Genomic DNA, 23790 nt, shown 5'->3' with positions numbered 1-23790 from the left:
GTTAGAGTCCTCTCTCGGGCTTGGATGTGTGTCTTTGTCCTTAGGATAATTTAGGTTAAGTAGTGTGTAAGCTTAGGGACTGATGATCTTAGCAGTTAAGTCCCATAAGATTTCACACACATTTGAACATTTTTGAAGTACCATAATAACAAAATTCCGAAAATGCTTAGGAAGCAAAGACTATTGAACACTCAGTACGAGAGAGAGAGAGAGAGAGAGAGAGAGAGAGAGAGAGAGAGAGAGAGAGAGAGAGAGAGAGAGAGCGAGAGCGAGAAAATGACGACAGGCAAAAGTTAGCAGAGATTTGTGCGTTTGTAAAAGATCGATGCGAAAAGCATATTACTACTTCACCGTTATAACTTAACAATAGATCTTGCCGAGAACCGGAGAAAATTCTGGTCCTGAGTAAAATCGCTAAGCGGGCCGAAGGCGTCTACGCAGTCTCGTTGGCCAGTCTCGTGTGACAAAAATAGACAGCAAAAGGAAAGCTGACGTTTTAAATTTCGCGCGAAGGAAATCATTCACGTGAGAGGGTAGGACAAACTAATAGTTTGACCATCGCACAGACTCCCGAATGAATAACGTAGAAACAGACATCACTGCCGCCGAGAAGCAACTGAAAGAGGTGGAAACTGCGACATTATCTGACGGTTTCCTGTTCAGTAGTACCACTCTAACCAGTGGTACATGCAAGCAAACTAATTGCGAAGTTATGTGATGTTGATTGTACTATGTACGGCTCTATTCAAAAGGAATAGCTCGCTGTAGTCATAGCGTCTAGCCTCATACGTCTGGTTTCATGCCCAGCAGCTAACCCAATGCAAATAATATGTAGCTGTGTTAGAAAATTAATTCGCAAGTGCAGGCAATCCGGACCTTCGTTAATACTCCGCAATGAGGCACTGAATCAAACGCTTTCCGGAAATTAATTGATTAATTAAGTCATTCTAACTTTACGCGTATGTAGATGAGTCATTCGTCCATGTTTCACACGATATCATCTATGAAAAGGGCAAGCTGACTTTCTCACAAGCGATGCTTCCCAAAACAGTGTTGACTTATGGGCACAACCTTTACTCTCTGAAGGAAATATATTTTGTGTGTACTGAAAATGTGTTGAATTACGCAGCAAATTCATGTTAAGGATGTTGGTCTGTAATTTTGCATGTGCGTTCTTCTGCTTGTCTTATACACAGGGCTCCACTGTGCTTTTTAGGGAGCGAGAGATTCAAGATAAATGTAAGCTAAGTAAGGGGCAAGTGCATGGTAGCAGAATCCACAAGTTAAATAGAAACCAAAGACGCGCGAAAACTAAGTCCCTTTCGCGATCAATTAAGAGGTTCATTGTGAAAATGTTTACTTAGTGATAAATACTAACTTCTGTTGTTTTAAAGATATTGAAAATTTTGTTGTCACTGGAATCCGTCTCATTCATTTGCTGTGTTAGTGTGGAGCATACGATAATAGCTATAATACAATGCTATCACCTGAGATATCATTTGCTGAAATAGCATGCAACGTTTAAATTTGTTAATTCATCAAATGATCAAAATACACGTAAATACTTAGTAGCTCAGCAGAGTTCAACATGATGGTTTACAGATTGATGCACACGGCAGCATTAAATACAGGTATCATATGTGCTCATATCTTGTCATTCTTGTCTGTTTCATGAATATGTTACTATTTTTGCTAGATATTTATTTAACTATAAATTAAAATTGCTAATACAAAATTATGGTAATTTAAGAAGTGCTCAGTCGCTTATGTTAGCTGCCACCACGATTGAAAATAGGGCCGAAAGGCGCAGATGGACAGACAGGGGGAAGAAGAAGGCAACCGACGAAGTAAGAGGTAGGGTAAGATGGACAGAGACAGGGAAGAGGAAGAGATTAGGACGTACATCCAATTCCCATACTAACTCTTTTCTTTCTTTTCAATTTAACCAGAGTGAGTTACAGTAACGCCTGACCAGGTACAGCTAGTTCAGTGTAAATTTAACCCTTACAGACGCATTAGTTTCACCGTAAGAAGACCAGACAAAATGATTTTATCGTTAATGTTTTGTTCTTAAAATTCACAATATTTTGTGATGTATCTTTCACAGACGTCAATTTTACATTTTGTAAGTGCAAGAACAAGGGGTTTTTAATATTCAAGAGCAATTTTAGATCAATTACTTGATGGTTGATAGTTTCCGGTTACATACAATGCATATAAGTAATCTAGTAGAAAGCGCCGGAAGCTCTTTTAGATCGTTCGCAGCTGCTACGGTTGTCCACCAGGAAACAACAACGCCAGGAGACAGTATCGACTTGCAGAACAACCGCGGCAAGAAAATTCGAGAAATTAGAACTAATAAAGAGGCCTAACGACAATCTTTCTTCCCAAGCGCCATTCGCGAATGGAACAGGAAAAGGGAGAGATGGGTAGAGGAAACAGTTATGGGTACCTGAAGTATCAACCATCACACATTGTTAGGTGACTTGCGGAGTATGGCGTTGATGTAGCCGTAGGTACTGCAGTCAAACAGTATCTAGTCGTGTATTTGCGCGAACTATTTTACACTACATTTATTTATGTTGAATGTCTTATACCAAACGGGGGCCATTTTCGATTCTCTCCGCATTTCTCAACAGTTTCTGAACGGCACAACCTCCCCGCATACAATTGCGCCGCATGCAAACATTTCTAGAGACCCTCCAACGATCGCCGTTTGAAGACGTGAGAGCTCATTCCTTTTCCACAGCCAAGATGCCGACGCCGTTGCCTTCACAGGACGACTGTGATACAAGAGAAGGGTTAGTTCCGTGAGAAACACATTTGAACGAAGAGATTCTCTGCCTATTTAGCTGCCATTGTCATTTAACTAGAGGGAACAAAACACTTTAGCCATTCTCATTGTCTTAACTTCCTTTCCCAGAATGAAATTACCGAATCGAGTCGCATGCAAACGAGTATTTTAATAGGCAGACGAATGCCAAGTTCCGTACTTCATATATCCACCGTTACAGCGGGGGGAATGTGTTCGACAACGAACAAGTACCGACAATACGTGTACTACAACAGTATCTACATGTTGTCTTCTTTGGGATTTTTTTGCCTATTTTCCACAGTTGTACTTATACAAAATGTATAGATTAACTGCCGTCTTTAGCAACTGCAATAAAAATCTTAGTCAGACCAGACAAGTTTCGCTTTATTTTAAAGTATCTTCAGCGGTCAAGTGTGTTGTTTATTCCATTTTTCTTCGTCTTCCACGTGTGTGTTAAGTATTCCATTTGCACAGAGAACTTTCACTGCAATTCACTCACTTACGCTTCATAACACTGAAAACGCCTTACAATGAAGCGAAACGTATGGTCTAAGATTTTTATTACATTTGTTAAAGACCGTAGTTAACCTACACACAACAGTATCTCTTTCTGACTAATTTCCAGCGAGCATTTAGTCTGTTTGTTAGTATTCTAGATCAACATTTCTGAAGTCCTTTCCATATTGAACTCTCTGAAATTAAATTTTAATATGCCTCTGCCCATAAAAACGTAGTTCGCGTTTTATGAAAAAAAAGGCTTTTTCCGTTAACCGTTAAAAAGCATATTACTGGATACAGGAGAAACTAAATAATTACGAAGGAAATTTTAAAGAAATTACTAAGAACTTTACTGTAGTAGCACATTCACATACGGTTGAATTTCTTAGAGTTGCTGAAATGTATTCGCTGTTGCGAATATGTACAATCAACAGCTGCATAATGAAATGATTACAATGAAAATTTGTTCTGGACCGAAATTCGAATCCCGATTCCTCGCTTATCGCGAGCCTTATTAGGCTATCCCAGTACGACTCACGGCCAGTTCCAAATTTCCAAATGTCGTCAACCACGTGTCGACAACCTGTGCTCGTATATCCAATATGTACCGGGTGATCAAAAAGTCACTATAAATTTGAAAACTGAATAAATCACGAAATAATGTAGATAGAAAGGTAAAAAATGACACATGCTTGGAATGACATGGAGTTTTATTAGAACCAAAAAAATACAAAAGTTAAAAAATGACCGACAGATGGCGCTTCATCTGATCAGAATAGCAATAATTAGCATAACAAAGTAAGACAAAGCAAAGATGATGATCTTTACAGGAAATGCTCAATATTTCCACCATCATTCCTCAACCATAACTGTAGTCGAGGAATAATGTTGTGAACAGCACTGTAAAGCATGTCCGGAGTTATGGTAAGGCATTGGCATCGGATGTTGTCTTTCACCACCCCTAGAGATGTCGGTCGATCACGATACACTTGCGACTTCAGGTAACCCCAAAGCCAATAATCGCACGGACTGAGGTCTGGGGACCTGGGAGGCCAAGCAAAACGAAAGTGGCGGCTGAGCACACGATCATCACCAAACGACGCGCGCAAGAGATCTTTCACGCGTCTAGCAATATGGGGTAGTTGTAATAAAACCCCATGTCATTTCAAGAATGTGTGTCAATTTTTACCTCTCTACCTACATTATTCCGTGGTTTATTAAGTTTTCAAATTTATACTGACTTTTTGATCACCCGGTGTATTCCGGTAGAGGGGAGACATTTTAATAGAAAGTCGCTTACTGGGCATTGGCGTATAAACACAATATTTCAATGCCTGTTTTGTTCAGAAGTACGATGCACTGTTCCTTCAGACATACATACAAACATACATACATACAAACATACATACATACCCATACATACATACATACCCATACATACATACATACATACATACATCTCGCTGCTTGCTAGCTGGTGAAGCGTTTCGCCACCACACCTCAGTACACCAGGACCACCTATTGATCAATGACCAACGCTATTACTCTAACGCTGGCCGGTGTGGCCGAGCGATTCTAGGCGTTTCAGTCCGGAATGCCTCGGGCATGGATGTGTGCGATGTCCTTACGTTAAAGTAGTTCCAAGTCTAGGGGACTGATGACCTCGGATGTTAAGTCCCGTAGTGCTTAGAGCCATTTGAACTATATTACTCCAAAGAGGCAGGTGGCTTGTAAGGCACCGGGGGTGTCTGCTAAAGCATCCCAGTCTGGTTCCAGAGATACTGACCGCCTAGCTAGGCTGACGCACTGAATCGCCACTTCTCCGCGATACGACCATTGCTTAACTGTCTTGACAGGACTACGTGCTTGGGCGTCCAGCCACAACACTGATCGACCCACGGTCGAACTGAGACTATACGAGGCCCCCAGCCCACCAGGCGAGTACCGTCGCTAGAAGCCAATATCCAAATATCTACGCTTCCGTCTCTCGCCACGGCTGGGCAGTTACCGCCGCTGCCTCGCTATCAATGCCACGCCGCCGCGCCAGCACCTGACACAGTGCAGACGTCGCCACTCTGGAATACCCATAATGCAACGTCGCCCCATTACTGAGCTATGCTGGGCGTCACATCTGCAGGCATTTTCGTGACTGCTCGTCCATGGGTCCCAGGCCAACCCCTTCCCTGGTTGCCAGACATAGTCATGAGTCTTCAGTGATAAACTGTTTGGAAACAACTGAATGAGTAAACTGCTTTCGATCTACCCGTGACTTGAACTACCCTCCTACCACCACGAAAGAACCCCACCATCCTCCACAACATTTAATATATCACCTCCAACCGACAGAGCCCACGAATTGTTTCCTGCTTCTGCGGAGGCTGGCAGCCGACTCCTTGACTTCAGCAGCTGCAAGGTGCTCCAAGAAATTGTTTTCAGCAGCCAAGCCTTTCAGCCAGTCAGTCTCCGGAGCAGAATTTGAACATATTCATTGCCCATTTCCTGAACCCTGTAAGAGTATCTTTTTGGAAAGACCTCCTTTCTTCCAGGACTTTTATTATTTATTTGTATCCAGTGCCGGAAATCACCTGCCATCCTGGGAAAAATCATTTACTGCAGAGGCAGCCTCCTAGGACCAAACCATAACACATTTAGGACGTTTACGGAAAAACTATCCCTACATCCTTAGTCGATAAAAAGAACGTTCCTGGCCCCCCCAGGTACTGGAAACAGACCTGGTCCCCCGGATACCGGAATTCGGCCTTGACTTACACAATAGTGAAGTGTGCAAGCAGTGATGCTTCACTGTCTTTATAACGATTTGGGACACACTCCTTACTACTAAGCGCCAGTTGCCAAAGTTGACATGTCTTTCTGAGTGACCAATATTTTTAATACTGAAATAGTGTTCTATCTAAAAGACTCACTGTAAAGTATTTATTCCAAGTAGGGCAGCAGGTGTTTACATTCCAGCCTGACTATCGGATTTTGATTTTGCCTCTTTTCTGAAACCATTTCCCTTGTATGACTATTTCTACATGGAGGATACAGCAGATTATTTCCTCCTCCTTTGAGCAAGACTCGCGATGTCATGGTTAATGGGTGTTAGAATACACTACCGGCCATTAAAATAGCTACACCACGAAGATGACGTGCTACAGATGCGAAATTAACCGAGAGCAAGAGGATGCTGTGATATGCAAATGATTAGCTTTTCAGAGCTTTCACACAAGGTTGGCGCCGGTAGTGACACCTACAACATGCTGACATGAGCAAAGTTTCCAACCGATTTCTCATACACAAACAGCAGTTGACCGGCGTTGCCTGGTGAAACGTTGTTGTGATGCCTCGTGCAAGGAGGAGAAATGCGTACCACCACGTTTCCGACTTTGATAAAGGTTGGAGCTTGGCCTATTCCGATTGCGGTTTATTGTATCGCGACATTGCTGCTCGCGTTGGTCGAGAGCCAATGACTGTTAGCAGAATATGGAGCGGTCGGTTCAGGAGTGTAATACGGAACACCGTACTGGATCTCGACGGCCTCGTATCAACAGCAGTCGAGATGACAGGCATCTTATCCGCATGGCTGTAACGGATCGTGCAGCCACGTCTCGATCCCGGAATCAACAGGTGGGGACGTTTGCAAGACGACAACCATCTGCACCAACAGTTCGACGACGTTTGCAGCAGCATGGACTATCAGCTCGGAGACCATAGCTGCGGTTACCCTTGACGCTGCACCACAGATAGGAGAGCCTGCGATGGTGTACTCAACGACGAGCCTGGGTGCACGAATGGCAAAACGTTTTTTTTTTTTTTTCGGACGAATCCAGGTTCCGCTTACAGCATCATGATGGTCGCATCCGTGTTTGTCGACACCGCGGCGAACGCACATTGGAAGCGTGTATTCGTCATCGCCATACTGGCGTATCACCCGGCGTGATTATATGGGGTGCCATTGGTTACACGTCTCGGTCACCTCTTGTTCGCATTGACGGCACTTTGAACAGTGGTCGTTACATTTTAGATATGTTACGACCCTTGGCTCTACCCTTCATTCGATCCCTGCGAAACCCTACATTTCAGCAGGATAATGCACGACCGCATGTTGCAGGTCTTTTACGGGCCTTTCTGGATACAGAAAATGCTCTACTGCTGCCCTGGCCAGCACATTCTCCAGATCTCTAACCAATTGAACACGTCTGTTCAATGGTGGCGGAGCAACTGGCTCGTCACAATACTCCAGTCACTACTCTTGATGAACTGTGGTATCGTGTTGAAGCTGCATGGGCAGCTAGCTGTACCTGTACACTCCATCCAAGCTCAGTTTGACTCAATGCCCAGGCGTATCAAAGCCGTTATTATGGCCAGAGGTGGTTGTTCTGGGTACTGATTTCTCAGGATTTATGCACCCAAATTGCGTGAAAATGTAATCACATGTCAGTTCTAGTATAATATATTTGTGGAATGAATACCCGTTTATCCTCTGCCTGTCTTCTTTGTGTAGCAATTTTAATGGCCAGTAGCGTAGAACGTACGCGCACTTAATTTTTTCTTATGCCTTTTGATCACGCATTTTATTTGTAATTAAAACTTTGGCTTGTTTCTGGCCGACAAGCAGAATAGCAAGAAAATTAGAGCAGTGGTCTCAGATGGAGGAAGCTCTTTATCGTACTACCGGACGGTACCACTCACGTTATCGGCTTGCCAGTCGCATCTGGCTTCCTGTGGAAGCTGCTGCATCCGCCTCCGACGGAAGAGACGTGAGTGGGAGGCAGCCGGAAACATTGATGCGAATCCTTCCTGCTTCCGCAGTCAAGTGACCCCGTTAGTCTGACATTGTGTGGCACATATAGCGACAGGCAATGTAGGTACGGTCCTTCGAGTACCGGATGTTTCGACTGACATTATGCCATGTATATTGATACTTATTAGGGTGTCGCGGGTTGACAGTGGAAATCGGCCGTGCCCTTTCCAAAGGAACCATCGCAGTATTATAATATTGTAGTGCCTGTGTTATACAGAATTACGATGCAAAGTTCCTTCGAACATGCATACATGTTCGACAGAACAGGCACTGCGGCGACTGCAGCCGTTATGAAATACCGGGTGATCAAACGTCAGTATAAATTTGAAAACTTAATAAACCACGGAACAATAGAGGTAAAATCGACACACATGCTTGGAATGACACTGGATTTTTTTAGAACAAAAAAAATTGCTAGACGCGTGAAAGATCTCTTGCGCTCGTCGTTTGGTGACGATCGTGTACTCAGCCGCCACTTTCGTCATGCTTGGCCTTCCAGGTTACCTGAAGTCGCAAGTGTATCGTGATCGACGGACATCTCTATGGATGCTGAAAGACAACATCCGACGTCAATGCCTTACCATAACTCCGGACATACTTTACAGTGCTGTTGACAACATTATCTTTGCTTTGTCTTACTTTGTTATGCTAATTATTGCTATTCTGATCAGATGAAGCGCCATCTTCGGACCTTTTTTGAACTTGGAGTTATTTTAGAACCAAAAAAATTCATGTCATTCCAAGCATGTGTGTCAATTTGTACCTCTCTGTCTACATTATTCCGTGATTTGTTCAGTTTTCAAATTAATACTGACTTTTTGATCACCCGGTACATTAAATGCATTCTCATTTTCGAATGTGGATAACCGTCAGCTGGAACGATGACAGTGAAAATTTGTGCCTGACCGGAACTGGAACCTGGATTTCCCGCTCATCGCGAGCGGTCGCCTTACAATTTGGCTACCTGAGCACGACTCACGGCACACCCAGAGTCCAGGTCTGGCACAAATTTTCATTGTCGTCATTCCGTAATACAGCTGATCATCATCTGTATTCGCAGCTGAGAACACATTTAATGTATGTCATCGCAGTATTCGCCTCAAGCGAAAATTTGGATCACTGGACGAGGATTTGAACCCCATTCCGAATGAAATTCCATTGTCAACCTCTGTCGCAGTAATGCAGCGAACAGGACATCATAGTTTGTGTCAACTGACTGCGTGTTCATACCTGATCCGTTCTTCCTTTGTCGCGCCAGCTGTTGTAGACGAATCTGTGGGATAAGAGAGGGTAGGGGGAGTGACATTATACTTACCTTTTGGAGTAAACCATCTAAGTCTTGTGCACAATTACGTTAAAAAATATCATTAAAGTGTTACTACCGACTATTGTCCGTAATCCTGGGTACACACACACACACACACACACACACACACACACACACACACACACACGATGTAGGGTGCATAAATTTAAAGTCAGTTACCGCTCAACATCATTAATATTCCTGTCAGTTAAATTAGCGACATATTTTCCTCCCCCTGTAGACAATTTGCTACTTTTCATGTAGCGTAAAGAGAATCCAAGCTGCGTAGTGTAGCACAAAATAAATAAGACTCTTGACGCTCCACCTGTATTCCACACGAATGGTGTTCACTGACGCGGTCATACTGATTTTAAGTTTTCCATTAACTTCACCATTTGGCATAATGATTCCCCCAACAACACAAAAATTGGTATCGTGTGCCTTGACTTCTTCTTCTTCTTTTTGTTTTGACTGCCTAAGAACCATGTTAATTCGGATCAGGCTCAATTCTTCGTGTATTTCATCTTGTCGATTGTACTTTCATTCTCACATTTCGCAGCCTTCTTCATTCTCCTGTCCACAATGATTTTGTCGTGGGTCTAGTTCTGTCCTTGAAACAAGTGATAGCCTAAATTTTTTATTTGAAAATCACCTTGTTGTAAATCGCTGTCTCCCAGGTAATTAAATCTCTCCACCCTCCGAATTTTCCCTCCTTATGTTGTCGTCTATCTAAACTCATGCTCATAAACTAAGGATAATTGCAGAATGTGGTGCCACACAACGTGACCCTACACAAAACTGGTCCTAATAGCATAGGCACATAGGGAACACACACGACACAGATCTGTAAGTCCACGGTATTGGTGTGCTACAAACCGCGACTCTTTCCTGCGCATGTACCCCGACATCAATATGGGATATGATCACCTTGCACACGTACCTAAGACGCACAACGCGTTGGCATACTCTGGATCAGGTGGTAGAACAGCTGCTGGGGTATTGCCTTCCACTCTTGCACCAGTGCCTGTCGGAGCTCCTGAAGTGTCCCAGAGGTTTGAAGACGTGCAACGATACGTCGACCGAGAGCATCCCAGATGTGATCGATGGGGTTTAGAACAGGCAGGCCACTCCATTTGCCTGATATCTTCTGTTTCAAGGTAGTCCTCCACGATGCAACTCTGGGGGAGCGGGGGGAGGGGGGGCGTTATCATCCATCAGGAGGAAGGTGGAATCCATTGCACCGCTGAAAAGACGGATATACTGGTGCAAAATGACGTCCCGATACACCTGACCTGTTACAGTTCCTCTGTCAAAGACATGCAGGGGTGTACGTGCATCAGTCATAATCCCACCCCACACCATCAAACCACGACCTCCATGCAGGTCCCTTTCAAGGACATTAAGGGGCTGGTATCTGGTTCCTGGTTCACGCCAGATGAAAACCCGACGAGAATCACAGTTCAAACTATACGTCGACTCGTCCGTGAACGTAACCTGGGACCACTGTTCCAATGACCGTGTACCGTGTGCTGTGTTCTCGACATCAGGTTTTACGGGCACTCCTGTGGCCAGGGGTCAGTGGAATGCACCTTGCAGGTCTCCGGGCGAATAAACCATGTCTGTTCAGCCGTCTGTAGACTGTGTGTCTGCAGACAACTGTTCCAGTGGCAGCCGTAAGGTCGAGAGCAAGGCTACCTGCAGTACTCCGTCGCCATATGCGGGCACTGATTGTGAGATATCGGTTTTGTTGTGGTGTTGTACACTGTGGACGTCCCGTACTGTAGCGCCTGGACAATTTTCTTGTCTACTGGAATCGTTGCCATACTCGTGAGGTCACACGGAGGGTCCGTGGTACGACCTGCAGTGTTTGACCAGTCTCCAGTCGCCCTAGTATTCTACCCCTCGTAACGTCACCAATATGCGTTCTTTGAGCCATTTTCAACACACAGTCACCATTATCACGTCTGAAAACGTCTGGACACTTACTCGCTGCACCGTACTCTGCCATGCACCAACATACCTTTGCGTGTGTGGACTGCTGCCAGCGCCACCTTGCTACGACCGCAGGTCAAATGCAACGCATGGTCATACTCAGAGGTGATTTAAATCCGCGAAGCGCCCACCAGAGCGTTGCTTCTACATGTATTAGCATTATCTTTAATTTATGAGCACGAGTTAGGAAACGCCTTGAAGTTTATGATAATATACTTCGTCTTCTCGATTGAGTTCTGTAAGTCTGATTCAGTCGTTTGTCTCTGTAGTTGCGTGGTTTAGTTAACTGCCTCTTTTAATGATTACGCCAACATCGTCTGCAAATGTCAAACATTCTACCTGTTTTTTTCTTGGATACCAATCATATTTTACCCACTCCTCATTTCTCGTCGCCATTCCTTGATTACCTTCCTACCAAGAAACAGTTAAAGAGCAAAACGAAGAGTTCGTCTCCATGTTTGAAATCTTGAATTTCTCAGAAAGATATCCTCTGAACTTTACCTTGGACGTTGTGTTGCTTAAGGTCTGTTTAATTAGTTCATTGGATTTTCTATCTTCCAAAAATTTTAAGTGTTCATCTATCTACTTAATGACGTGCCTTCTTGAAGCCTACAAATGTCGACGCTAAGTTCTTGATCCTATGTTTTTGATCTGTGATTACCATATAAAATTAAAGTTTTGTTTTTTGTACGATATGCCCCTTCAGAAGCCTCCGTGGCATTCACCAGTTCATGTATTTAGTGGCTGTCCACTCTGTTCAGAATTATGTTTGGGAATATCTTGTAACTTGCTGGTATTGGCGATATTCCTTTGTATTTCCAAATTCTGACTTTCTTCTTTTATGATCCTGTTGTAAATCCCTACCTCCTAGGTATTCATATCCCCCCACCTTCTGAATTTTCCATCCTTATGCTGTCATCCATTTAGGAGACGTTTCTCATATACTGTCTCTTCTCGACAGGCACCTGTAAGTTGCTTTCTGGAACGTGCTCTTAACTTCTCTTAAAGCCTTCGATTAATAGCCTCGCTGACGCATCTTTTTCTTTTTCTTCTTTTTCTTCTTTTTCATCTTTTTCTTTTTCTTCTTTTTCATCTTTTTCTTTTTCTTCTTTTCCTTTCTTTCTTTCGGTATATCATTCAAGTGCGCTATCGGATTAAAGGCTTCTTGGCTAACACAGTTTTGGAGGTCGATGGGGAAGCACCTTCAGAAGCGAAAGCAACATGGGAATTAAAACGTAAAGTCTGTAATCTGTACGCTGTTACTCGCGGACGGCGTAGGTATTACATCATCAGAAAATTGTTGTCATACGCTTGTAAACAAGACGAGGAATACCTGACAGAAAGCATGGCTGCTATTATGTGCTTCACTGACGGTGTAACTTTTGCAAACGTAAATGAGGATTGTAGTCTATCAAGGACGCGATTCAGTCTGTACAGTGAGAGAGTTGTTGAAGGAAACGAAGCTGAAATTTGAAAAGAGAATTAAAGTTCAAGAAGAAATAATAAAATTTTGTAGTTTGCTGCCAAAATACCAAAACTCATTTTCTACTATTGTCATTTCTTCGGCATCTCCTGACGTAAAGCGACTACATTTCGTTACCTTCATAGCAGAATTGCTAGAGATCGGAACGGAAAACAGTTTAAGGGAATGGGCAGTGCCTTGAAAAGTGGTTGTGACAGTAACAGAAAGAAAAGTAACGAAATGTAGTCGGATTACGACAGGAAATGCCGAAGAAGTGACACAATAGTAGTAGACGAGTTTTGGTGTTTGAGCAGAAAATAAGTGACGACGGCCGAAGTACACAGGATAAAATGCAGACTGGTAATAGCGAGAAAGCACTTTTGAAAGAGAGAAATTGGTTGACTTGGAATAAAAGTTGAATGTCCTAACTTCGATAAAGATAGAATGAATTTAAATTTTTGCCGAAGATGGGACTTGAACCTGGGCCTCCTGTTTACTGGGCAGATGTACTATCGATTAAACTACCCTGGCATTGCACCTAACAACACAGCTGCATGATATTTGTCTGGAGCGTGGCCTCTTACTAAAGATAAACTTGGAAGATACAGTTCAGCAGGTCTACAACAGAAGATTTTGATATATGGTGCTACAGAAGAAGCTGCAGATTATATGGGGTAATCGAATAACTAATGAGAAGTTGTTAAATAGAATTGGAAAGAACAGAAATTTGTGGCATAATCGGACTAAAAGAAGGGATCGCTTGATGGGACTGGGACACATCCTGAGACATAAAGAAATCGTCAGTTTGGTAAAGGGGGGAAATTGGGGGGATGGGGAGGGGAAACAACAATTGCGGGAGACAGAGGCTTGAATACAATAAGCAGCTTCAAACAGTTTTAGGTTGCAGTAGGTATTTGCAGTAGGTATTGGGAGATGAAGAGCCTCGCACAGAGTAGAGTACATGGAGAGCTGCATCAAACCACAACAACAACAGCAACAAGTGAATTCGCTTGACCGTTTCCTAATTTCAGTAGCAAATAGTGTAACTGCAGGTACTACATATTCAGCTGCAGCATTTTAAATTAAGAGACCTTTCAGACACGATGTTGTGCGCTGCAGGAATTCCATTGCTAGGTGTTACGCAAAGAGTGACAGGCAACCCTGAGCCTTGCACGTATAACGGGCCTGGCGTTAAATCCGATAAGCGGTACGGCTCAAACACTGTTGGCTGCCGCCGCCGGCTGCGCGCGAGATGGAAAGTGCAGTCGTCCGGGACAGGTTACGGCGCCCAACAAAAAGACGCCATAATTAATCTGTTCACAGCGAAACCAGTCTCGCGTGGTTGCGCAACGCGAAAGTGTCCGCCGACGCGTATCCTGATTCGAACAGCGGACGTCGAGCCGCAAGCTTATTTCATGTCCCACGTAGTCGGAAGATTCTCGATTTGAAATGGAACGCGATCGGTGAAACCTTAGTGTCACTGGTGCGACGTTTCTTAATTAACATCAACACAGTAAAGTCGAGGCTAAGTTTGGAATTTACCTCCCTTTTCTTCTTTTGCGGCGACTTGCGGTCGCGCGAAGATCCACGTGCACTCGATTCTGCGGCTGCAATCAAAATGCCTCAAATGGCTCTGAGCACTATGGGACTTAACATCTGAGGTCATCAGTCCCCTAGAACTTAGAACTACGTAAACCTAACTAATCTAAGGACATCACACACATAGATGCCCGGGGCAGGACTCGAACCTGCGACCGTAGCACCAGCGCGCTTCCAAACTGAAGCGCCTAGAAGCGCTCGGACACAGCGGCCGGCTCAGCCGCAATCAATGCGCTCCTACCGTCGTGCGGCACACAAGGCATATTATAAGTCGTGTAACACAACTTATCAGTTAAGACGATCATTGGTGTATCCAGAGCAATTGCAAGCTCTGCTGCAGTATTAAGACACTGCTTATGGGGCAATTCGAAATGGGATGTATACACAGTACTTCCGTAATTACTCTAGACAACAAATTAAAACTTTTTTTGCATCTTGTTTATTTTTGGGATGCTGAATTCAGTGGTGCAGTCAGAGTTTTTCCATCACGTCACATTTCAGACACACAAAATGATAATAAAATATTAAAGATTATTGTACCCTTGCCCAGAACACGGCCGGCCGATGTGGCAGAACGGTTCTTGGCGCTTTAGCCCAGAACCACGCTGCTGCTACGGTCGCAGGTTCGAATCCTGCTTCTGGCATGAATGTGTGTGATGTCCTTAGGTTAGTTAGGTTTAAGTAGTTCTAAGTCTAGGGAACTGATCACCTCAGATGTTGTCCCATAGTGCTTAGAGCCATTTGAACATTATACACGTTTTGCTCAATAACATGTAGATATTGAGAATGTCATATATGATATTTTTTTCCGTAATGCATAAAAAAGTGTGTTTTCGTGATTTCGAACACACCGTTATTTTTGTAGTTATCCGGCTGAAACATAATTCTTTCCTTTTCTGTTGTCCAAGTACCCGTCAAAAATGTCTTTAAAAGAAGTCCAAATATGTAACTTGACATTCGATAGTTTAGCATTGAAGGCCTATTCGTTAAACAATTTTCTGATGTGCGTTACTATAAACACACGTTCTTTCCACTGGGGCTGACTGATCTTAGGACAAACGTGTTTGCAGAGACTGAAAACCTGTCAGTTTATTATGAGGGTCTGCAAAATTATTTCTATGATCTAACTTAATAGGAAACGATATTAGTACGACGTGGTACAAATAATGGTTTTATCACAACACTATCGTTCTCTGCAACATATATGTGTGTCATAGGCCATTTTGTTGACATGCAGTAGGTTTTAATGTCTCGGCTGTACCAAAACACAGAAAACCATAATATAGATCAGTGTGTACACCTGTAAGCATTGCAACAACTTTGAAATCACAGCATATCACCAGCTTTCAATAGGAACTGACTTAACCACCTCAAAAAGTTCTGCGAAAGTATCTGCCAAATAAAAGTAACCTGCCACATTGTGACTGTTTATAAACTGGCACTATTTAAAGCAAAAAATACGTAAGACACTTTTCATAATTTGAATAAATAAATGAACAAAATCGACAAAATGTATAAAAATATATTAAAGATCTCGGAAACATACCGCATGTCTAAAGGGGCATTATCACTCTGCAAGAAATACACGGTAATTGATACATCACATACCAGATGCAAAATGGTTATTTACTAGTGCTGTTAAACATGGTATTTAACGATATCAAAAGAAAATTATTTTTCGACTGCAATTTCACCTTATTCCTCACTTAAAGCAAATGGAAGCATTCCAGACATCAGTGGGTTTCTGTAAGCAACCTATTTTGTAGATTCGCTCATTTTCCCAGTATCCTTCCAATGAACTGAAGACTACTATCCACTTCAGCTACAAATGACAACATGTGATTATCACATTTCATATCTTGGCTTAAATGGTTCAAATGGCTCTGAGCACTATGGGACTTAACATCTGTGATCATCAGTCCTCTATAACTTAAACCTAACTAACATAAGGACATCACACACATCCATGCCCGAGGCAAGATTCGAACCTGCGACCGTAGCGGTCACGCGGTTCCAGACTGAAGCGCCTAGAACCGCACGGCCACAACGGCCGGCATTTCATATCTCCACAAATTGATACGCGAAGATATTCGTGGCGATACCCGAAGAAAGCTGCATTTTTCGCAAAAATTTGCTTAGAAAATTACAAGAACCGGTTTTCAGAATAAAACTTCGAAGTGTTCTCAAGTGCCTTCCATATCAAGCCTGCGGAGACCATCAAGATAAAATCACACTACTAGCGACCCGCTCCGTCTTTGCACGGGTAGCACTGAATATTAATTATGGCCGAACAAGTCGTCTGCGGTAACGGTAATAAATTATACACACACAATCCGCAGCTTGTGGTCTTGTGGCAGCGTTCTCGCTTCCAGCGCACGGGGCCCCGGGTTCGATTCCCTGCGGGGTCAGAAATTTTCTCTGCCTCGTGATGGCTGAGTGTTGTGTGTTCTTCACCATCATTTCATCATCATTGGCTCGCAAGTCGACGAAATGGCGTCAACTAAAAAGGGCTTGCAATACGGCGGGCGAACTTCCCCGCATGGGGCCTCCCGGCCAACAATGTCATACGATCATTTCATTATACACACAAACCTTCCTCGTGAATTAGAGTAGCTATTAGTGAAAACCGTATCAAAGTCCTTACTGTAGTTCTGGGATTAGACTCCGTATACAGACAAATAAAAAAAGACATAGATGGACTTCAGTTTAGTAATACGCTGATCAGTCACAACGTTATGACCATCTACCTAATAGCCGGTATGTGCACCTTTGGCACGGATAATAGCGCCGACGCGTCGTGGCATGGAAGGAATGAGGCCTTGGTAGGTCGCTGGAGTGAATTGGCACCTGGACAGGGCAATGAACTCTGACGTCACTTTCAATCACATCCCCGATGTGTTCTATCGGGTTCAGATTTAGCAAGCTGGGGAGCCTGTACATCAACTGGGAATCGCCAATGTGTTTCTCAAACCAATTCTAACACACTCCAGGCATTGTGACATAGCACATTATCTTGTTGAAAAATGTCAATGGCGTCTGGAAACATGGTCGTCATGAAGGGGTGTACGGGGTCTGAAACCAGGATACGACACTTCTTGGCCATCATGGTGCCTTGCGCGAGCCCCACTGGACCGATCAGTGCCAACGTCAATGTTTCCCAGAGAATAATGGAGTCGCTGCCAGTTTGTCTCTGTCCCGCATTGGAGGTGTCAAGGAGCTGTTCTCCTGGAAGATGACAGATTTTTTCGTCCTGTCATCGGCATGATGATGATGAAAACCATGAACGCTCTGCGACTGCGCCAGAGTCCAATAACGATTGTCAAGTTTTCGTTTCAGTCGTGGTTGCCGATGTCGCGGTGTTAACATTGACTACATGGGTCGTCGGCTGTGCCGGCCCGTCGTTATTCGGTGCACTGTGTTCAGACACACTTGTACTTTGACCAACATTAAAGCCTGATATTAGTTCCGCCACAGTTCGCCTGCCGTGTTTTATCAGTCTGCTCAGTCTACGACGTCCGACATCTGTAATGAGGGGTGACCGCCCAATCCCAAGACGTCTGGACGTGGTTTCACCTTTGTTTCACCCCGTGTTGAAAACACTCACCACAGTGCTCCTCGATTACAGGACAAGTCGTGCAATTTCCGAAATGCTACGGTTGCAAGTTCAAATCCTGCATCGGGCATGGATGTGTGTGATGTCCTTAGGTTAGTTAGGTTTAAGTAGTTCTACGTTCTAGGGGACTGATGACCTCAGATGTTAAGTCCCATAGTGCTCAGAGCCATTTGAACCCAGTCTGCACACGGACAGCACGCTAACTGACACTACATGCACCGTGCGTGTGTGGCTGGCAATCGTTCTACTCAAGATGGCGCTGCTATCTCCTGGACGGGTTTATATCGGTAGTGGGTAGGTGGTCATAATGTTCTGGCTGATCAGTGTCTATAGCTTTATAGAACTGCTATAAATGGATCATTTGTTTTCAAAGCTCTATATCTTCCAAACTGTTACATGTAAAAAATGTGACTTATGCATGAATAGAACCGTAGTTAGAGTTTCTCCCTCTACAAATGCTCCCCTCTGGTCCCACAAAGCTCTCCAAGCGGTAGACCAGTTCGTTCTACACTTGATGTGGCAAGTCCTGTTAAAAGTCGTTACGGCAGAGCTGATGCGTACTCTGAGCTATTCAAATGTTCTTGGCAGTGGCAGTACGTAAACACGGTTCTTAATATACCTCCAAAGGGAAAAGTCGCAAGGCTACCAGTGTGGCGGCGGGAGGGAGGGGGGGCAGGGGAACAGAGCTACTTCATCATGCGGAAGGTCGTCGTTTAAGTTGCGACGAACACTGATGCACCAATGAAGCGTGGCGTGCAGGGGGTGCCCCGTCTTGTTGGATGATGAAATTTTCGGAATCGGTAGACAGTTGTGGAAACAACGACAATTGCAGCATGTAAAAGTAAGTGTTACCCGTCAGTCTTGTCTTTTCGCAGAAGGAAAACGGCCCCTCGTCTGTGGCACTGCACAGAAAACATTTACCTTCGGTGAATCTTGTTCATGCTCCTCAATTTCATGACGATTTTGAAAAGTTCCATGCACTTACATTGTGGCGATTAACCTAGCCAGCAGATAACTGGCAGTTTGCTTCGTCGCTGAATATCAGCTTGGAACGAGATGGTCATCCTAAAGTGCTTCCTGCATTGTGATGCAAAATTGTATGCGCCGGCCACAATCTTGCTGTCGTAATTCTTGCACGAGTTGCAGACAATTCGGTCGGAAATGTAATCACCGTCGCCAAATTTTACGGACTGTTTGCTGTGGTATTCAAAGTTCGTGGCTTGCACGGACCATGGATTTTCTTGGACTACGTACGAAATTCTCCCTCACCATTTCACTATAGATGCCCGAGCTCCGTTACGTGAAAGCCTCTTTTCGTGGTTTGTCGCCATGTTTGTCAAGGCGAGCTGTGCAGAAATGATAAAGAATCGTAATAGAAAATTGAACAATCGTATTGAGGAAAGAAGCCTTTAACACTGGTAAAGCGAATGATCTGACTACAAGAATTTTGAACAAAAAATCTCACTGTCTCTGAATTGCAGAAGTTGACCCTGATTGAATAAAAAAGATCATCAAAATATTTTGTCCTTACCTCTGTTGTGCGCAAATCTGACAGTAATGCCCTGTCTTGCCATCCACTGTGCTAAAGCTGCAAATTACTGTGTCTGCACAGAGACGCTCGAGAGGTTCAAAGAGTTCTGTTAATTGCAAAAAAAAAATGGTTCAAATGGCTCTGAGCACTATGGGACTCAACTGCTTTGGTCATCAGTCCCCTAGAACTTAGAACTTCTTAAACCTAGCTTACCTAAGGCCATCACACACACCCATGCCCGAGGCAGGATTCGAACCTGCGGCCGTAACAGTCGCACGGTTCCGGACTGCGCGCCTAGAACCGCGAGACCACCGCGGCCGGCTGTTAATTGCAAATCGAAGTATTATCGGTACACACTTGGTTCCTTTTCTACTTTTGAAAAAAAACACGATCAGTTAAAAATTGTAAGAGAAACGTAGATGAAAAATGGGGCTGCAATAATAAGAGTGACTTCAGAAAAATTACCTTGTAATTCCCCTTCACGTAAATAAAAGATTCCATTACACTTCCTCCTTCTCATATCAGTTACCATTGTATAATAATCTTAATTAAACACATCGATAAATTGAGATTTTACATTTGAAACATAACGTCACAACTACTTCCTCACTTTTAACACAGCTAACTACTATCTGCTACTGCGCCTACGCGCACACCAAAGATGATAACCTAACCCGCGAAACAGCTTACAACATCGCTGCTCGCTCACATGTAACAGCTCGAGAACAAAGATATGGCATTATTGTACAGTCGATTAATACTCAAATGTCACCTATCAACTAGATACCAGTTCGTATAGAGGAGATAATCCGCGACAATGTGTTGCATGTACTACGGCCGTTTCCCTGGCTCTTGTAATTTTTAGATTTTCCGTGTTCGGATGGTGGTGATTCCGCAACAGTTAGTAGAAAGCCGTACCATTTGTTAATAGGAACTTTGGTAATGCCGCGATGGGTCTCGGGCTTTGCATCAGATTATTTTCAAGTGGATCTGAGAATTGTTCTATTGATAAGTTCTTGCTCCGGCATTCGCACTAAGATTTTACACGGCCGATCGCGACGCTTGGCTTTTCTCGAACGACGCGGGAAATCAGCTTTGTCGGCGAGCTCAGTCTCAAGATCTCATTAGCAGGCTGCTAAAATCCTACGCCGACATCACTCTTTACGCAATCAACGCTGGTGGCAAGGTCGTTACCAAGTGCACTCCACGTCTGCAGCAATTAATCTCTCTGCTTGCTTGCTTGCACCTTTCCCCATCGTTTTGCGGAGTCATTTTCCGTGCAAGACTGTTAGTTAGGCCACTGGAATTAGAAGGGAGGCCAGCCGTGAACCTTGTAGCACATTTTAAAATTTCGACGCCTCTGACTCCTCTGCCAAACAAGGGTTTTGCAAAGGAAGTTGCTGATATATTAGCATTGCGCGCTGCACTGAGACCTTTGCCCTCTCACGACTGTACGTCATTCTTAGCCGGCAGACTTCGTCAGAAGCGAAAATAGCAACCGGCGTACCTCGAGGTAGTGTGGTAGGACCGGTACATACGTAAATTATCTGGCAGGCAACTCGTGTGTTATGAAATAAGACACTTGCAAATGACCAACGCCTGATGCGAGTAAATGTCATGTTATGAACTAACAAAACATCAATGTTTTAGCCAGACTTTTATTTCAAATTACTATTTTATTCAGCACTACTAGTTAGTTTCAAGCGTTGCTCATTCTCGAGTGCTGAATATACGTGGGCGCTTTGTTCTCGTAAATGAAAACATAAATGTCATGCACAGTTACATGTAGCATGTTCGTCAATGCAGATGACCTCAGAATACATTCACGACAATTCTGTGTATAGCTGTGAATGTGATTTATGACCTTTTTAAACCATACATGTCGCTAGTTGGCAGTTTTAAATGGTAAACGTTACGAATGCCAGTATTGTTCGCTAAAGAAGGCTGCGACTAGTATCTGCTGGTATTCCCAGCCCTGTCCAAACTACGTTTCTCCGCCATCGTTAATGACTCTGAGTTCGACGTGGCGTCAAATTCGGATCATCCACCCGTATGCAAAATGTTCATTACTTCCACAATACGTATTTCTGACATTGCCAGAACGAGTGCGGTCTGTAATAAAATGATCTCTGGAAAAAAACCCAAAACAGCCAAGATTGCTGATAAAGTAAGCCTATTTACTTAGCTGACCGCTTTGGTAAGACTCTGTTACTGTCTTCGGATATTCAACTTTAGTTCATACAATCTTAGTCATCTGCGCTTTGTATCGTGTATATCACAAATGTATGTTTAAGGATCGTGTAACGCACTTGATGTCGGCATGTCGTAATTAAAACAACTGCATATACAGAACATAAGTATTCAGGTACTGTGTGTGTGTGTGTGTGTTTTTTTTTTTAATTGTGACATGGCGACATCCGGTGTGTTCCATTATTCTTACACAATCATTTGTGATATGAGACAATATAAAGTGAAGATTGTGTGAACTGTAAAGTTGAAGATCCGAAGATGGTAACATTGTTGTAACGAAACCGCTCATCTAAGTAGATACTTTACTTGGCTATTTGGAGTTTTTCCAGAGATCATTTCCGCAATAGATTCATCTGCTTGAACTTAGGTGACAGTAAACCTGCGGCCCACAAAGGGTCTCGAAACGGTTATCTCTGCTGCTCCATGCAAAACTGAAATTGTCGGTAAGGCTTAAATAAAAGACGCCACTCATAAAACAGTTACAGGATGACATTGAATCATTTTCTTTGCTGCAGACCTCTTGTAAATAGCTCCAAGCTGTAATAAAGAAGTAGTCTTAACCTTGGATCGAGTCATGACGGACTAGGAAGCCTCAACTGTAAGAATTGCTAAATACATCATCCTGGCTCGTGGCACGGACAACATGTTTCAGTAAGTAATCTCCTCATCCTACATATGACCTTCAGTCGGATGGTTTTAGTTTTGTGTCTGGTCACCATACAACTGGAGCAGTACAAGAACGAGTTTATGTTAGACAGTTTGCGGCGTTAGAGCTATATGGGATCTTGGTGATGCGTATTTTCATTACTATAACTGGACCGGCAAACGGATGATACGGGTGAGCGCACAATCTTGGGTATCAGACTGACCTCCATCATCCAGGACAAAATCCTAAATCGCCCCGCTCTTCGTATGGTGTTGACAGTCGTCCGTCCACCAGATTTAAACGGTATGCTTGGTGCCACCGGTAGAGACATTAGAAGAATGGTTTCTTGTGTTAGGGGTGAGATCTATCCCCCTCCACCCGCCCCTCCCCTCCCCAACCCGTATCCGTTTCATTTCCTACTGATTCGTAGGGGGAAAAGAAGCGTTCCTCATCAACATCTGCGCATTACAAATACACTCTCACCATTCCGTAAAGCAATTTTAAGAAATCTCGATAAGAGGCTACACTCTACATGAACTGATTAACGGGTCGCTGTAAAATTGTATCTTAATAAACTGCGCTCGTCTCGTTTTCAGGCGATTCTGCCGAGAGACAGTCGCTGCAGAAATTAACATAAAGGTTGGGAAACTGATATTGTATCGCTTTCATAATGTGTCCTGTAGGGTTACTTATTGTTCACAATTTGAGAGAGAGAGAGAGAGAGAGAGAGAGAGAGAGAGCGCGAGAGAGCGAGAGAGCGTGTGTAGAGCAGGCACGGACTGACTGCCCTGCCATCTAGCGACGATACGTACTACTGTGTGCCTCTCTGCGGCCGATGCTGTGTTCCACGTCGACTGTTCCTGGGAATTGTAATAGCTTTGTGAGTGGCCCTCTCACCGGAGACCATGGTGAATTCGTATTCCGATCTTCAATCCCGTATGCTACAAAAGCGTTCGAGGATATTTTATTGTTATTCGAATTTGGCCATCTCAGAACCACGTGAAACAGCTAATTCATGAAATAAAAATCTTTTACCATTTTTTTTCTTTTACTTCCCAGTACTTCATTCTTTCATTTCGGTGTTCTCTCTTCTTTCTTCTGTCCACGTCTCTCCTCTCTTCTTTTGTATCTTTTTCTGGAAGCCCTTGAGTTTTTGCACCTTTTACCTGAATTCATGTCTGTTTTCTGTATCTCTGTTATTCCGAACTCTCGCCTTCTATAAATCAAGAAATTGGGTTTTCGGATTATTCTCAAAGAATTTGAATATTTTTTTG

The 23790-nt window shown here is 43.6% G+C and overlaps 1 protein-coding gene across 3 annotated transcripts in view; it reads left to right on the top strand.

Moving 5' to 3' along the window:
- LOC126340742 (uncharacterized) overlaps window positions 1-23790 on the top strand; it is a 1108193-nt gene that overhangs the window by 812961 nt on the left and 271442 nt on the right. The window lies entirely within an intron of this gene.

This window comes from Schistocerca gregaria, chromosome 1, assembly GCF_023897955.1.
Source record: "Schistocerca gregaria isolate iqSchGreg1 chromosome 1, iqSchGreg1.2, whole genome shotgun sequence".
Taxonomy (NCBI): domain Eukaryota; kingdom Metazoa; phylum Arthropoda; class Insecta; order Orthoptera; family Acrididae; genus Schistocerca; species Schistocerca gregaria.
The sequence above is the reverse complement of the archived record's forward strand: the minus strand, read 5'-3'. Positions and strand labels throughout refer to the sequence as shown.